Source organism: Balearica regulorum, chromosome 2, assembly GCF_011004875.1.
Source record: "Balearica regulorum gibbericeps isolate bBalReg1 chromosome 2, bBalReg1.pri, whole genome shotgun sequence".
Lineage (NCBI taxonomy): Eukaryota > Metazoa > Chordata > Aves > Gruiformes > Gruidae > Balearica > Balearica regulorum.
This window is the reverse complement of record NC_046185.1, coordinates 39,433,584-39,452,240: the sequence shown is the minus strand read 5'-3', so window position 1 is coordinate 39,452,240 and position 18,657 is coordinate 39,433,584.

Genomic DNA, 18,657 nt, shown 5'->3' with positions numbered 1-18,657 from the left:
TAGATTATAAAAGCTCACGAATATCTTTAAACATCAGTCTAACTCTCTTTCAAACAGGTCTGTCAATAAATGGACTGTAAAGATACCTAGTTGTTTCATGAAGGACATGTCCTATGCAACTTAAATCTTTTGCAGAAATGAGAACGTCTCCAATTATTTGTCATGTAACTTCTCTATGATGATCAGTAAACACCCCTCAAGAAACCTGCAAATAAAAATAAAGACTATTTTTCACCACAAACTGTAATTACTTTAATTATGGGATAATTATATAAATAATGTGTTTGAATGCAGCTTTCGTTTTTTTCTTTGTTTTCTAAATATTATCATCTTTCTATATTTTCTGATGTGTAAACAGGAAACATTTAAGTTTAGATGAAGAGCAGGTGAACTGCCTGCAATACAAACTAAGACAATCAAAAGATGATTAAGCTATTGAAAACTACCCAACTAACGGATAATTTTTAAGTGAGCAGGTGTACTTAGTCATTATAACTTTAAAAATGGAAAATATATTTGAATTAAGTTCCAACCCCCCTGTATATTAACAGAACTGGTCTATCATTGACAACCATGCCAGAAAGTTCTGTACAGAGTTAGAGATTCAGATTTTACTTCTAAACTGTCAAGGGAAAGGTAGAAAACTTCCGGAGATTTTCCTTAGAGCAATGATTTGGGTTTACATTACTATTAATGCACATTTACATAAATGAACTGTTTCAGTACCCAAAGGACCAGGAAAAGTAACTATCAATGCCTAGCTAACAACAGTGGATACAGATTTTATTTTTTTGTGTTTTAGCTACTCCATTCTTGACCTTGACTTTTATAGCTCTGTGTACCACCTAGTATGTCAGATGTGCAAAAGTCACATCTTCTGAGTCATGGTCCTTGACATCATTATAATAGGTAAATCCACTTGTGTGGCACTTAAATAGTGGATAAATCCACAGGTTTAGTTTCACAGGCCTAATAGTGATTGATTGGTGAACTCCATACCATGTAAATTAGAAAAAGCTGAGGTTTGTTTACCTATATTTAGCTGTGACTATCCTATGCGTTCAATATACAACAGAAATGCCATTTACTTCTGCTTCAGGCTCTCCTGTATAACACAGTAAAACCTCAGATTACTCTAACACAGTGATGCCAAAATTCCCTGCAATCAGTTCCCATTGCTACTCAAACTGCTCATACTGCCCAAGATTTTGAAATGGGTTCTTATCAACTGTTCTGAAAAATCCAGCTTCCTGTGTAGTATCAATGCTGTCTCCTAACAAGTTAGAAAATTCTGACCAGTGCTAAGCAATATGAAAAATGACTGCAATGACTGAATTAATCCAGCTACTGAGTAGATGTTAACACTACTAGAATTGCTATAGGACAATCCTCATGTTATCTTCTTCTTTAATAGCATCAAAAATATTTTATAGCCTAACTGTAAATGTTGCATGGGTATCTCTGTTGGTCATCATTTCTAAACTGAGAAAACTCAATTTTATTACTGCTGTCACTACCTGTATGAGCTATAGGCATATATGCTTCTGGATCCATTTTTTGTGAGCCCAATTCTATCCTCAGATGCAAAGTTTACGCTGGGGTAATATCACTGAAAGCCTTTTTTATACATATACATTTTGCAGAGCAATTGGCAGAGAAATCAGTTCCAAAGGGATAAAGTCACAAGTCACATGCAACTGGAAAAGATTCTGGCTCCAGTTCTGACCCATAAATGATGGCTTATCATTTATTACCAATGTTTGGAAATCTTAACACCAAAACATATTCCTTGCTGCTATCTGTTTTATTAGCACTCCTTTGGACTCAGGGGTCGGCTTCTGCACAGTTACACCCAACGCAAGTCTCCGCAAATCTCTGTGGAGGTCACAGTTAGATCCCACAGTCACAAATCTTTACTGTGTGCTTTAGAACTGACGCCAGACTTCACGCCAGTCTTCCTTCACTGCACAAACAAGAGGGATTTCTTTACTTGCGAATGGAAGCTGTCCACATCTTTATGGAGAAAAGACTGCCATATGCCAGACATGTTTTTGCAGTTCATTTGCGTGTGTCCTCTTGCTAAGACCCTTAAAATTTGCATGTAATCCGAGTCATTTTCCTTACTTCTCATTTTAGAGAAACATGTTTCTTTGTACGTGTGTCTCATGGAAAAATGCAGAATGGGTCAAGCACCAGACTTCCTTGGCCTTTTGGAACATGCCCAGCTACTGATTGGCACTGGTTTACACTATGTGGAATAGCTGGAACAAACAAACATTCACTGTTTATCTAGCAAAGACACAACCACCCATGACCTCCTCCTGCTGCTCTGAAGGTACAGCTACCCATATTTCAGTACCTGCACACTCCAGTATTACCACTAACATACAACACAAACAGCGAAGAACAAACTAGTTGCAACGGCAATAAGAATCTCTTCGTTAGCTGAGATGTCTTCACACTTGTGAGCTGAAAGCACAGAGCAATAAATATCATATTCATTCTTATATGAACTAAGGGCGAGAAAGGCCTATTTACATCTAATAGGAATTCGTAGGCTTCCTTGGCCTGACCTCAGTGGCATGGTGTGCAAATGATGCCATTTCCCTGATTCAAAAGGAGTTTCTCTTTTATCTGGAGCTTGCCAGCACAAGGTCAGAAATCACCAAATTGTACGACTATTTATCAGGAAAATTCTTATTCTAAATGTCTGAGTTTATCCCTTCAGGCATAGTTAACCCATATGTAGTCACAGCACTTAAAATTTTGCATGGAGCATAAATATGAGGTTAGAGAACTGAAGGAGAGTTTTTATGCATCCCTCAAATTTGTGTTTTAGTATATAATGAAGAAGTATCCTTATGTATGAAGATTAGGTACTTACTTCCTCTGCAAGTCCATTGTCATAGCTTTCCTCATCATAAACTGTCTACTTTCATTTCCACTCTTGCTGTTTTCATTCACCTCTCCATTGTTAGATGACTATGTGGTAGAAGCTGTTAATATTATGTCAGAAAATTAATCCTATTTCATGCGGTTTTTTCCAGTCTTGTTCCAGTATTTTCATGTGAAACCATGGATAGAAACACTCAGTAAAACAAAAGACATGCAAAATATCAGAAGTAGGACATTTGTAGATAATCTTCAAAACTAATTGCTATATGAATTAAAGAATTCAAACCACTGACATGCTGTAGCTTCTAAGAGGTTTTTTTCTTGTTTATACAGGAACATTCCTGTTGCTTTAAAAGATGTATGTGTATGAAGCATTTCTTAATAAAAAGCACCAAAATCATGCCCAAAAGGTCAGTTTGAGCTCTCTTATATGCATGGTATCATCTGCTACATGAAATTAGGAAAGCTAGGAGGATAAGCAGTTTCCTTTAGTGGGGAAAGATGGCAATTTCTCCAACAAATAGCTCTGTATGATGGCAGTACAGCTCAGAGAGAGGGAAAAATTGAGGGGAATTACACTGCAGAATCAACATCTTCTCCAACCCCTGTGGGAAAGAACTGTCCATTAGACCAGTTATTCTGACTGGATTTGACAAGTGCAGTATAGGTCCATGCCAAGGATTAATTTTTTATTTATTTATTTATTTATTCAGATTTAGGTACCAGGTGCATTAAGCTTATGATCTGCATACCTTCACTTACTATTATTGTCCTTGTTTATTCTTTAAAGGGCACTTACAACATTGCAAATGCAGTGTAACATGTACTATATATGGCTCATAGCTATAAATAAGTATGCTGCTGTTTGGTTTTACTTCGAAGTTCCAAGAAGCTGCTTAAAAACATCAGTATTGTACTGCAAAAATATGTCTACTGAATTATTGTGGAAAATGTGTGTTCACATAAAGTTTAACAATAATGCTGTATATTCACATGTAAAACAAGAGGCTTTTCAGCAGGATATTAGTAGACATCATGCAATGATAACAGCAGGTGTTCCCCTCCTCTGGCCCTAAACTTTATTATGTTTGTGGTCTCTTATCCCTACAGATCTCTAGATATGACCTAAAAATAAGAGTGCTCTCTCCAGGTAAATAATGGCACAATCTGTTTAGACAATGCTAAAAGCTCCCGGCTTTTCTTACTCCAGCAATTCCAAGCTAACCAGAGCTGGCTGATTCAGGGAGTTATCTCTGGATTTACCAGCTGGAAGTAGAATCTCAAGACATCTCAACATAGCTGCTCTAGAAAAAGAACAGAACGATGCACCATGATCAGCTTCCTCAGCAAAAAGAATTAAATATGGTTGGTTGAAACCATATCTTCCCACGGTCATTTTTAATAAACAAAATTACATCAAATTTAAACTGGTATCTCAAACGCCATGTAATTCAGAGGTCACAGTAATGTCTTGCAGAGCTCCAAGGTAAACCCTGTGTCTTTATATTTTGCTCATTCTTTTCAGAACATCTTTAAATTTAACCACTTTCTTTTCAGATGTAGTACCTAATTTGGTCATGACTTACTGAAGCCTAATTTGGAGTAGATAATCCGTTCAATATCTTAATGCATCATATAACGGATCTCCACCAACTCTTGGAATTTTGATCTTTCAAGATACTGAGACATAGAGCTTTGAAACATAGTTAAAGGATAATAAAATTATTCTTTACTTTGAATTCATATAAAAATGGTCAATTTAAATGTGTGACTAGAACTACAGGATAGGGTCAGATTCTCAGTCCCAGAAATGCCTGTTTGCATCACTCAATCAACAAAACGGAATTTCTGCTAAAACAGTATAAAAAAATGCCAAAAGGTAAGTGAGACCCAGGCTGAGATCCATGGGAACAAGAAGGTACAGAGAAAACAAGCTAAGGAAACATTAACTAGCAAGTGGTGTCAATAAAACACACATAGGAGCAAATCCTTGTCCCACTAAAGACAGTGGCAAATCTACAGTCAACTGCAATTACCCAGTTCACTCTGATAAGACACGCTCAAATAGTATTTAAAGAAAGGGGAATGTGGCACTTAAACTTAGTATTTTATGTCAAAACATTCATTTACTAGTGCCATTGGGACCCCCAAATTAAATTGGCTTTTGGTTGATGACTCATTCACAAGCCACTCTTGATTTGTGTCAATACATTAATATTGTATGTCTTTGATAACTGGTTCAGCTGAATGATTTTTAGTCACTGTTGCTGTTCATGAACTGCTCGTTTTGATTAATCATTATCTGTGGCATGTTATTGGTCATACAGTATATTTTGTGCTTCTTGATTAGCTGACTGAAACTTTAACAAAAGATAATGAGTTATGACTAACAAATAATGAACAGTGAGTAATGAACAATATATTTCAGTTACAAATTTGGGGAATATTGGTGATTCACAGACACTGTTTTCAATACTGTGAATACTGGGCCACAAATATTTGGAAATATCTTCTGTCATGGTGGCAAGAATAGCAACAAATCTATGGTCATTCATTTGTGATTACATTGCAAATGTATTTCTTGCATCATTCCACCAACTCTAACTCTGAAGTAGATACATAAACTAATGCAACCTCTTTAATCGATGAACAGGAGCTCAAATTGAGAAGTGATTCCAAATAAACTTCTGAATTGATGTTGAGTGTCCTTCTTAATTAGTTCTTTCCCATTTAAAATCTCCTATAATTATTCATTTTTTAGTCTCAATAAAAAATAAATCTTCACCTGGGAATAAAATCAAATATTAAATTTTTAAAATGGCATAGAACAGGTTATTTTTTAAAAACTGGTTGCAGCTGCTGGATTGACTTTAGTCTTCTCAGATTATATTGGTGACATTCTGGTATGTTTGCAGTAAATACAGAATAAAGGGCTTTCTTTGCTACAGTACTTAGCTGCTTGCAAAATCTAATTAAGGCTTCATACTCCTTAACCATTAACATTATTCCTTTAATAAGCACTAAATTAGGCAGGCATATGTGTCATATATCATCAGGAAATCAAACACAGAAGGTCAGGACTTTTATGACTTTCCATGACATTTGAGTTACAAAGACTAAGTCCCATACACCCAATTATTCTTCCCCTCATTTTTAGGGACAAACAAATCTAAGAAATCCTAAAATAAAGTTGTTGGGATGTCTTGTATTAAGGCTGAAATAAGAGAGGGATTAACTTCCACTGAAAACAAAACTTGAGCATTGTGTTCCCTTATAGGACCAACCAGAGGAACAGATGTAGAATTTGCTGTAGTTTCATCAAACTCATTAGCAGGCAGTGAAATTCCTTCTGTTTCTAAGCAGTCATCATGAAAGATGCTATAAATACTGTTCCTACATATATTTTCTGCATATTTTTTTTTTATTTTAACCCGTGGATGCTACTCAGAAATCTATCGGTTATAAGCCAAAAGGAACCTTGAGGCATGCAGAGAGAAATCTCACTCATTGGAGTGGGAGCTGCAGCATTCACTTATTTAGGAGCTGAATTTGGATAGCTCTATTGCAGGAGTCAGGTCGGAATTTAAAACAAACCCTTACAATGGCTGCACTTTCTGTGCTGGGCTTTGTTTAGTCAGGTAGATTTCATTCTTGCTCTTCACTTTCTCTGATGTTTAAAATGGATGCTAGGAGGATAAATCAGTTTCTCTTTTCATATAGAAAGTTAACACAAACACTAGAAAACTTGCAGAGACTTCAAAGGAAATGGTAAAAATCCTTTGCAGACATAAAAAAAAAAAATCCTCAGCACTCTTCATCCTCTCCACATTTCCTCAGCTCTACAATGAACAGACATGCTTAGGAAATTTAGGCTGAGAAAGGCCAACTGAATTTTCAGAAAGCATTTTGTGTTCAATTCAGTACTGGAAAAAATGAGAGTGGATGTTTTTCTAATCTTAGGATCAAAGTGAGTATCCTACCGTTTCTGAAATTTAACCCTGGAATTCAATGAATATAAATACAAGTGGTGGAATACTCTGATTTTGAAACCAAAATTGAATTGGGTTTTCTTTATCTAATTTAAAAATAACAATTAATTTTTTTTAAAAAATATATTTATCTTGGGCACAATCATGCAGTTCCCAAACAAGGAAAATAAAAATCCAGCATGATCCATTCTTTCTGTGTTTAATCAAAGCACCTGCCTCATTTGTATCTCTCATTACAGAATTTATTATTCAGTTCCTTAGACCCACCCCCATATCATGGCAAGTATTTCGTGACTCAATACATGACTTGGGTTAACCTGCTTTTTAAAAATGAAGTTTATCTGGCAAGAAGGAGAAAAGAAATCTAGAAAGCAAAGTGGGACACCTAATGTAGCTCTTCAGTACCTCGAAATCACCAAGATTTTGGGTCCATCCATTTTCTGCATGCGGCCTGAGTATTCTCACCATCCCCAGAAGCTTTCTTCTCTGAATTGTCTTATGGCCAAGGACCTGTAGATGGGGACAAAGTAGATCCTGACATGTCTTTTTCCTTACATCTTTCAGTAACTGTGAAATTGCAAATTACACTTATTTTCCTTTGTTTTCATTCTCTGAACTGTGCTCCTCTTTTCTCAGGCCTTCACACAGACTCAATCACCCAAGAGGAGCAGAAATGTCTAGGAACAAAGCCTGAGAAAGCACAAGTCACCATTTTTTCCTTCACTCTGCAAAAAGATGCTCTTCTCTGACAAACTCTGGCAGCAGTCACGAGAGATCTGTGGCTAGGTCTGTATGTTATTTATGCAAAAAGGTCCTGCTGAATAGCTGCAAAACAGATAAATCATAACCACTTGTACAGTTCTGCCTGGTGTCCCACGTGGAGGGGAAGGTGCAAATTGCGGAGGATTTTGAGCAAAAAGAGGAGGAGCAAAAAGACAGAGGAGCACTCTGCTGCAATACGCTTTGCAAAGAGGAGAGCTAGAAGAAAGGTGGTATAGCTGGAACTCACACCCTTTTGTTTCTGAAAAGCCAGAAGACAAAGCCAGTGAAAAAGCAATGCCACTGTGATTTTTGCTACTGTGAGGGAAGACCGGTGAGCATCCTGGTTGTTCAGCTTTCACTATGAGTTTTACTGCCTACAGAGGTGAGGAAAATCCACTTTCTACCCCTTGTGTTTCTCCCTCCTTTCCCCACACATTTGCTGATTTTTTCCTCATATTTAGCTTTTAACATTATTTTTACTATGCAGAAGAGTCAGTATGCTCCATTTTATTAATTTAATTAATTAAATTAAGGTGTGATCCTTATACCTGCAAATAAAATGTATTTTACAGTAGTCTCCCACTGAGTCACACAGGGCCCTACACACATAACTTCCATTAACAGCAATGGTCATTACCTGCTTAACCGTCCCACAGATTAATGGAAACTAGATTCCTGAAAGTCACAGCAAGCTCCTCCAAAATTCTGGTTGGCAGTGACCCAAGGACCCTCAGAGCTTTGACCACTCATGGAGTAGTTTTTGCCATGAGGCCAGTAGTGGCAGCCCTTTCTGACATACAGAGACCTGGGGATGAAGATGTGGAAGTAATTTCAGCTGCTTTGTTTGTCTTCCATTAGCTTTCCATGTATGTATTCTTAAATACACACACATGTATTTACAGGGATCATATGTGCATATGTATGCATGCATGGGCATGTAAATGTTTATGTTTACATATATCTCATGATATCTATATCTATATATCATAGTCACTGTGACCATTAGGCTAATTCAAAGAACAAGCTTTCACTGAGATTCTGGTTTAACAACTCCTAATCATATATTCATGCATAACAGAGTAGATAAATCAATAACTGAATCATGACTTACATTTAAATACACATTTCTTTGCATCCTTTTTAAAACAGCAATTTTTCTTTAAACCTCAGTATAAATATTATCTTTTTGCACTACCTTGGTTGGCAGCATGTACTGAACTTACTGAACGTTAAGTCATGTTGGCAGTATCGAGAGCATTTGCTCCCATACGTTTTAGATATTACAGAGTCCTGGGCCTGACAAACATTTGTGCTGGAGGCCATGTAGCAATTTCAGATACTATAGGCTCAAGGCAAATAATTAGGGAAAAATACTTGTTTGAGGAAACAGAGCTGAAAAACTCGATTTGAGCAATGGTGGATGAGGAGAAAGCAAACAAGAGGCTGAAGAGCTCTGAGGTCTGATTATGAAGGCTAATACGTCCAGACTTTCTGCCCCCTGGCTAAACTGTGGGATCAGGGAACGGCTCCCAGATCACAGATCCTGCTCTGTACTTCAGCTGCATCCCAGCTCCAGGTTGGGATGAGCCTAATTTGTGCGGTGTTCTTGCTGTCCTGCCCTTCTGTAGGAAGAAAACTAAAAGCCATGCAAGAAAAATGTGATCACAGAAAACTCTAGCTTTGTCCTCAGTGCTGCCAAGCTGTACCAGCCACGCAACGTACTGTTACTTCCCGTTCCTGTATCTCGAGAGAGAGATTGCTTTATATGCAGAGAGCTCCACAGCTGAAGAATTGATCTAAAATTCACATGGTAACACCCTTCCCCCTTCACGGTAGCTCTCTCTTTGCTGGTGCTATGGTCTTTTGCTATATTTAAAAAAATAAACCCGCATTTTTACAACAAATACATGCCTCTACCTGCTCCCCTTCTTCTTTTATTTGACAAATACATTAGCCAAAAACCTATTCACCATGCCAATAACGAGATTAAGGAAAGGGATGCTGTATGCCCATTCTCACAGCCATATTGTGAGAAATGTTAACATTTCCATTCTTTGGTATAAAGTTGTGACACCTGGCAAGAAAGCGATCTCATGTAAAGATGTACTTTTTACAGATCTGCTAAAAAGATCCAGCAAAACAAACTCAATATCTTGGTCAAATTATATGCCTTTGAAAAGCATACCTTAGGGTCTCTTTAGACGTCCATTTTCTGAAGATTTCCCCTCTAATAAGGTTTGGTGTAGCTGTAAAAAAAACCTGCAAATGATCCAAACTATATATGCTTCATCACCACAAACCATTTGAACTTTGAAGATTGAAATCTGAGAGACAAAGTCTGGAACTGTCTGTAAAGACTAGCTGAAGTGGGCAAGGAGCTTGTGAAGCACAGAATCATAGAATCATAGAATATTTTGGGTTGGAAGGGACCTTTAAACATCATCTAGTCCAAACCTCCCCCCTGCAATTAGCAGGGACATCTTCAACTCGATCAGGTTGCTCAGAGCCCAGTCCAGCCTGACCTCGAATGTTTCCAGGGATGGGGCATCTGCCACCTCAGAAGAGAGTGTAGATCAGTAACTAAGGTATTCAGTTCCTGATCAAGCTCACTCCATTAACTGACAGATGCTGTCAAGTTCTCAAGTGTTCATACCTTACTTTCCACAGACTCGGTGTTCCTGAAATGTATACCAAGGATTGCATCTGGAGTTTGCTGGTGAAAAAGTCTTCAATTAAAAGAAGGTACGTTACAGTACCTCAGTGTGGTTGAATAAGTGGACTCTATCCTGTTATGAGGAATTAACTTTTAGCAACAAAACACTTCTATATTATCATTATGAAATCAAAATGTAATTGCATGGAATCATACTGTCTTCCATAAATAGTATGTTGCATCACCTAAGATTTAAGGACATAAAAGCCCTAGTGAAATTAAATTCTAAGTGCTTTTTCAACACTCATCAAAGGCAGAAAATGATATTGAGGTTTGACCAATGAATTCTTGCTGTTCAGTCTTTGCTCAGTAGATCATACAATAATTCTTTCAAGGCTGTGTTGAACTTAAAAAGAAGGTGCAGCTCACTGAAAAATATATGTTAATTCTTAAACTTCATGAAAAATTCCTTCAGAAAATTCTGGCACTTCTGACATGATGTAATCTGTTCACTGGCAACGATCGCACAAAACCAGACAAAATGTACCATAGGCATTTTTGTGCTATGCAAAAATAACAAACAAGGTATGTGACTTGCTATACTGATATGAGCTTCCAGTAAGTGTTGCTAATAGGTCAGTAAAGCCTCTGTGGGACTGTGGTATCAACAAGAATTCAGGGGGTAAAATGCATGAGATAATATCAGTCTATCATGTTTTTCACACTCTTGGGTGAAAAAAGTCCTGGCCTACTCATGCCCCCAGAGCTGGAGTTATCAGCATGCTGCTTCTCACCTCCAAGGTCAGGATTAATTTCCTTTTTTCAATACTTTTACCTATGAAGAATGAACTAAATAAATGGAATCGACAGATAAAGTATTTTATGAATAAATTAGGAAGTCTTTCCCTCCTGTCATTGTCACCCCTTGAAGTGACAGATTAGCTGCTGATCTGAAATCTATCAAGTGAATTCCTGAGCTAACGCCCTCCTGCCCTCCCCAGAGAAACCCCTAGCTAAATAAAAAACAGCTATAAAAAGATATTTCCCGCAGAGAGCTAAAGATGGTGAATCTTGGAGCTGCAGGTCTCACTCGACCACACAGACTCAAACCTAATATAGGCATTTTCAGCTAGGAGCAATAATACTTTTCCTTTCAGAAAAGCAGGATTTGCAAAGCCTGACAGACTCCACAGACCTCCTTGTTAGTTGACGTTCACTAAGTTTTAACTAAGATCTAAATCTACGTTGTTTATGCCCACAGAATGTGCCTTTGGTCTTTATTGCTAATTAATTCACTTTACGAAGTCATCTGCCTAATGCTTAAAGTTGTTTTACAAACAGGAGGTTCAAAGTTGAGGCTGCCTCTTCATCTTCAGTGTACCTAGCTATGTCTATGTGTTGTGGCACATATGGAATATAGCATCGTTCATTGATCTAACGCACTCAAAATGTGTAGACACCAGGGAACAAATTAAGGGCAAAATCCTCCTCTCAGATCTGTTGTGCCTGGATCAGAGATAAGCAGTACAAATTAGAGCTTTTCTCAGCTGCAATGCACAAATGTTGCTTCGTGAGTACCCCTCTAGGCTTCAAAAATAGGTTGTGCCAGTTGTGCAATAACATCCTCTTTGGGCCAGGCAAATCTCCGAGGGTGTGAGGTCTGGCCAAAAAAAGACCATTTTATCTTTCAGGTCTTTGCTCCCATTAGATGTTTGCACATACACACTTCACTGAACATGAGATCGAATCAATACGTGCAGGCCTGCTTGAGAATGAAACATGAGCACTCAATAAAATAAATAAATAAAGAAATATGTGTACAGTCCCCAGTCTGATGAAGAATTCAAATTGCCTCAGAGTGGTTTTACAGGTTTATACATAAAGCTTGTTTAATTTTCTGTTAATTCCCTGTGTTGTGTGCTTATTGCAATTTACTTTTACTCTAATTAAAATAAAATATTAGTCAAGGTTGCTGTGTTTATCCTTCATCAATACAGCCAGGAGAAAGCCAGTGCATGGGTTAATGATGGATTTTCACCTTTTAATGTTCACAGTGGCTGTGAATTTAGATTTCCATGTGATTAAAAGGAAGGTTGTACTGCGTGCTGAACGACATGTGAAGCACGTCTGCTCTCGGTCCAAACGTTATATCATACTTCACTGGTCACTGAGGTGGGTATTCGTCAGAGTATTGCTACCTGAGAGCCAAGAGACAACTACTGCTAGTGAGACAAATGCTGTGAGATTTGTACCTATGATACGTGTAATATGTTTATTTGTGTCAGCCCGAATATTGTTTCTCATGTACAGGAGGGAGCAATCTTGTGTTTTGTCTTTGAAATAAGATGCTCTGAAACAATCGAATATATTGAATTCATTTCCAGATACAGCATCAGCAATTGGTACACTGCTAGATAGGTGTTCACGGTGTTTATGCTCTAGTAATCTGCTCCCGGGAAGAGATCCATCATTTCAGTGCTCTGAGGCATCTGGGCTCCGAGCTCTGGGAGGGATTTGGGACTCCTGTCTTGGAAATGGGTTTGATCGATTTATTGCCTAGGATGTGGGAACAGTGACCACTCCAGTTTCTAAAGAAAATTCTCCAGCTCCTGTGAATATTAAGAATAGCTGAAAATCAGATTATAAATCCAATGTCACGTACCAAGTCCAGAGCAGGCTTAAAACTAGTGCCTGCTCTAAGCAAAAACCTTTCTTCTTGCCTCATTGAATATTCCTCATTGAAATCATTGCAACTAGTCTGGATTCCTCCTGGTTTGTAAATGTAGTCAAAATTAATTTAGATCCTAAGACTTGTTTCTTTTGTATTTACAAAAAATAACCAAAGAGTATTTATTTTAAAAATGTCACTATTGTCCTGTATTGTCAGTAGAAGTCTTTTTAATACTAACACTTTTGCATTTTTCTGTGTCAGCTTTCTAAAAGCTTTTTTTTTTTTTGCACTGGGACAAGTGCATGACTAGATAATAGTTTGATACCTTTTCATGATAAAGTACTCCTCAGCTGAGGACAGAAATATGCCCTTATCTACTGACGTTGTTTATGAAAAAAATACAACCATCCAGAAAGATAGTGTCTTTTGTTTTTCTAAATTGTTTAGTTAAAAAAGAGACTCTGATCCACTGATATACAAATAAATGTCCCACGTTGGCATGTCTCTGCCTAGCTATCACTCCAAATTCTTGAAATTACTGAGCCAAAAAGATAAAGGTGGGAGGCAGAGTTTCTGTGGGTGAAACACAGCACTTCAGATATCATCACAAAGGCTATTCACCAAATTACTGTGGATAAGAGAGTTTTCTTTGCATAGAGGACATTTAAACTCCTCTCAGAATTGTATTTTTATCCCCAAAGACTGAACAATATGATTAGGAGTTCAGTATTTGGTGTACCAAAGAGGAGGAAGGGGACATGGCCTCATTCACATGTGCTTGCTTCTAGAAATTGAGAGCGCTCTGGTTTTTTGCAAACATGCACACAGACATTAGGTGGAGGACTACAGATTTGTCTTTGCCTGCAAACTACGTGAAGGATGGTGATCTTATCTAGCCCAGACTTATAAATACAAAAGTCATTTCACTCAAAATATGATTTGTAAATGAGCTCTGTAAAGTCAAGCCAGGTGCCAGTGTCTGAACACTCAGCTTTCTCTACCCTATTTTTATAACTGGGAAAAAACAGATATTTCTGTGACTTGATATACTAAGGTTTTCATAAAAAACCAAACATTTTGAAAAGAAGAAGGCCTCAACATTGACAAAAAAGTGCTCATCTCGCCATTGTTGAAATTGTAAAAAACTCAACAAACCCCCTTCAGTTTTAATGCCAGTGGGTGAAGAAGATAAATTCTAAGTATTTTAATCAGGTTTTATAGTGTAGAACATATTTCTAAGGTGTAAGAGGTGCAAATATATGTGTTTTTAAAAAGTAAAATGAGTGAAATCAAAGGGAGACAGTCTTACTTCTGTAGTGTCCAGAAAAGCCCCCATGTAAGGCAAGCAGGATGTGGATTAAAGTTGACAAAGGGAACTAAATATAAATAAATGACAAACGTTTGAGACTGCAAGGAAAACTAGTGTAGAAAGGATGGCTGCAAGTCTTTCCCAGTCACACTAGTTTCAACAGGAATAGGTCTCTGCCCTCAGCCTGGGGTCCACCAGGGTCTACCACGGCAGAAGATCTCTGCCCCTAAAGATCAGTGAGGCTTGAGAACAAAGTCAGCTCCAAATTTTGTTCACCCCATTCATGGGAATAGGCTTCCAAAGACAAGAAGGATGCTGATATATGGTGATCAAGCTTTGGACCAGTGTACAGAAGGAGCATAAAAAGTGAGCAACCATCAACGCTAGCAAAATAGGACCCTTAGGAATTATCTAAAGGTCATAGAAATTGAATAAATATTAATGCACTTATCATGCAGAATCTGAGAAATGTGCTGTTATGACTGAAATATTATTCAAAGACAAGTATTGTAATTAAGGTTTTTCTTTTCCCTAGGCAGTGATAAAGAAATGCTGGGTTTATCCTCAGCCTTTAGCCAGCAAGTGCTTTTTTCCCCCCTTAATTCTAATGTGAGTTCTTAATGCAATAACCCTTTCAGATGGAATGAATAGCTAGTTAATTCTTCAAAAGTGTGGCATTCCTGTTGCTAAGCATTTAATTTCCCCCCCCCCTCCTTTTCTCTTACTTCCAGGTGCATTCCTGGGCTACAGCAGTTGCTAGTTTGTGTAACCCCATGAAGTCGGAAGGCTTAAGAGCCCCTAGAGCTAATACAAAATGTATGAGCGTGCCATATCTCAAAATTCATGCTGTCGGAAGTGCCGTCTTGGAGGGGAGACAGGAAACCTGAAGGGGAGAGGCAGAGAGAAGTCCCAAAGGAAAAAGAAACAGGGAGAGGCAGGGAAATGAAAAAGACAGACAAGGCAGTTGAGAGCATAAAGAGCACAATGGGATGGGGAAGACCAAAGGCAAGTGGAGCGAAGGGCTCAGCTGAGCACAGACGTGCTGGCTGTAGGGAGGCCAGCCTCGCTGAGTGATGCTGACAGCGTTCAGAGGGGCATTCGTAGCCCAGCACTGATATTAATCAGGTGTCCATCCCCCTTTTCTTCCAGGACATACACTTCCCTCAGAGGAGGAAGCCTGAGCCCACCAGGGGATGGTGCGGAACAACTGCAGGCATCGCAACTTCGTGCTGTAGGGCCAGGCTGGCACCAAATGGCACACAGGAGTCTGTGTGTCGTCCCCCCCCGGCACCCAGCCCATGCTCGGGGCAGCAGTCACACGCATAAGGCAGGCTGTGGGACACGTACAGGAGATGAGCCTTCTGATACAAAAGCATCAGCAGCACAGCTGTATCAAACTGCCCCATTTTGAACGGCAATGAGGACAGACAGGTGCTTATGGCTCTCCGCTTTAAGTCTGGGCAAAATGATGTGGCACGTGTTTGGGGCTTGCAAGCCTCCAGCACGAGTCTGGCCACCCTCTCAGCTGGGGGGATTCTGAGAGGATAAATAAAATAGAGGGCTGCTGCTGGCAGCCTGTAACACTACCTTCTGTAATTTCTGCTGTTTTCTTCAGCCCTAGCTTTGCCTGTCTTATTATAATGAGCCAATTCACACTGGCTACATATATGATGCGGGCTACAGGAACATTGGGGGATAGTGAAGCTATCAGTTAGGTGCAGGGTCAGCTTCAAAACCACAGTTTGCAGCCTTCTACTTACTGAGGTCTTAACTGAGACCAAGTTCAGAAATGTGATGTTTTAACCCAAATCTTCCAGTGAGCAACCAGGGCAGAAACGCTCCATGCATTCACATGTATGGGCAGCGGCTATCTCTGCATGGGTTGTGGCTGTCTTTTACCATGTTATTGGAAAAGACTGAGAATCATTGGTTTGGAAAGGAGAGAAAAAGTGATACAAAGAGCAAAATCTATTAAATTGCTGAGGCTCTTTTAGGGGGCCGACATGTTACAGGAGGATCTCCAAAGGTCCTGCTTAGCTGTGTAAGTGTGCTGTTGTCATTAGGTCCTAGGAAATTGATTTATTTCATTATCACTTTCCTACTTCCTGTTCTCTTCCCCCACCTTCCTGCTTCCTTTCTCCTCTGTTGGTTAGACACACTTCCAGGGGCTGGGCTCAGGCAGTAGTAGTCGAAACTCGTGGGTATTCAGGCAAACCCCTTTGTCCTGCTCTGCTTTCTCCTGATTTCTTAGAAAGAACAGAAGATTGCAGAGTGGATGGACTCTCCCAGGTGCACTCTTGCACACACAATGAGACATCTGCCATCAGCTCCCCAGAACAGCGAGAAAACAGGGGCCCTCAGGACAGTAGCAGGGCTGGCTCATGGGGTTGTTGCAGGGCTGCAAGGCTTTCCAGGGCCCTGCAGAGATGTGCGGGACCCAGTCCCAGAACAAAGAGACGTCCGTGTGCACAGAGCGCTCTTCATCTGGGTTGAGTTGGTGTAAAAGGATGCTGGAGGAGGATGCTCTTTATCCAGCCTAACCTGGACCATTTATAATGTTATGGATCCAAATCCCTTTGGTGACTCCCAAACTCATAGGTGCCACAAGACTTGAATCCTATTATAGAGCTTGCCACCAAACAAACAAAAAGCAAGTTCTCTCTCTTGCTTCAACAGGCTTTAGTGAGGAGCTGGGCTATGTCACACCTGCGTGGAGGGGCAGAGCTGTGGAGGAATACACAGCACAGTTTGCTTTGCGTGGTTCTGCTTCTGCTATTGCATTGCAACAGGCCAGAAAGAGTCATTTGCTTTTATGACAGGAGTGATGCGATGCATGTAAACACAAAACTGTTTCCTTTTGCCAGAGCACATGGATGAAACCCAAACTCTAAAAATGATAAACACACTTTTTCATTCAAATCTTCCTTGTCCCAGATTTGCTCAGCTGCTGTCTTTGGGATATATGATGCATGCCCTGCTACTCCCTGAGCATCTGCTATGGGCCACTATGAGAGACACAGAAATGGGCTAGAGGGACCTCTAGTTTGAGCCAATATGTGCTTATGAGGCAGCTCCTGCTTGCACTGTAGGCAATCCAGCATTTGTGCTGTCTGTGCAGCAAAATGAGGGCTCAATTAGAGCATGAGCTAGTATAATTCGGCTAGCTCGTTGAGACTGGTATAGGTACAAAAACCACTGAGATTGCAACAGCACTGGCTCTACAAAATGCAAATCAGAACATATTGTTGCTGAGGACCCTCTGTGTCTCCTCTGGCTACTAGCAAAGCTTGTGTCCATGCCATTGTACGGCCATTGCTACCATAGCAGATGTGTGTCTGCATTTTCACGTAGACGAGTAACCTTTCCTCAGGATCCGTGGGTTTCTCTCTCTTGCTGTCTTCCTGATACGTGCATACCTTGGGATCGTCAGTCCCTGGCTCCCTCAGGCTACGTCTGTACCGATAAAGCAGACAGACGCAGAGCATGGCCCCCAGCCTGGCGCGTGGGTGCCCGTACGGCCGGGTCGCTGGCATGGCTCCTGGTGTTGTTTTTGGTCTGGGCCAACTGGTCCTCTCACAAGCAATGCCTGGTCACAGCTGGGAGTTAGCATGGGCCAGAGATTATTCCCAGTCAGCAGTTTGAGGTTATTTTGGAGGATAAGAAAATTGTGTTATATAGGTATGTTTTTGTCTGGCTATTCAGGGAAAGGAAAAATGCCTGGACAACCTGAGGGAGTGCAATTTAGTGCGAAGAAACTGAGGCAGAGGACAGGAAACTCACAGATGTCAGACACAACGAACCAAAAATGTGAAAAAGCCAAACCCTCCTTCTGCCTGCACAGTTGCAAAGTTATCCAGCCCTGGATAGCCCCTCTAGTCATCAAAGCTGTCAGTCTGGTTTCTTCATTCAGTAATTTAATTTGATGCAAGGGGGAAGTTTGGGTGTGAGACTGTACGTGCAGCCCTGTAGCTCATTTTCGCAGTCCCAAACAATCTTGCCTAGCTTAGAAATGCTCACCTGAATTCTGGGTTTGTGGCCATGCTCAGAGAGCAAGAGTGGTACTGTTCAAAATTGTACAAAAATATGCTTTAAAAGTCGTGGTTGGGATAAAGACAGAGGTAAATCAGACTTAAAGGAGGTGTCAATGCAACAAGCGTGTGATGGGATCGCTTTGCAGCATAGCAGTTGGCTGCAGCTACGGAGTTAAGGGACCTGATCCCACAAACCTGCTGCAGGCAGAACTGCTGAATCACATACCAGCTGCACCCTAAGAGCTTAAAGGTCTGGATGTAGAGCTGATGATTACAGCCTGAAGCTGAATATAGGACTGGCTGCTCAGGTAGAAAAGCAAGCAAGCAAACACCAGAAAGCCTGAGGA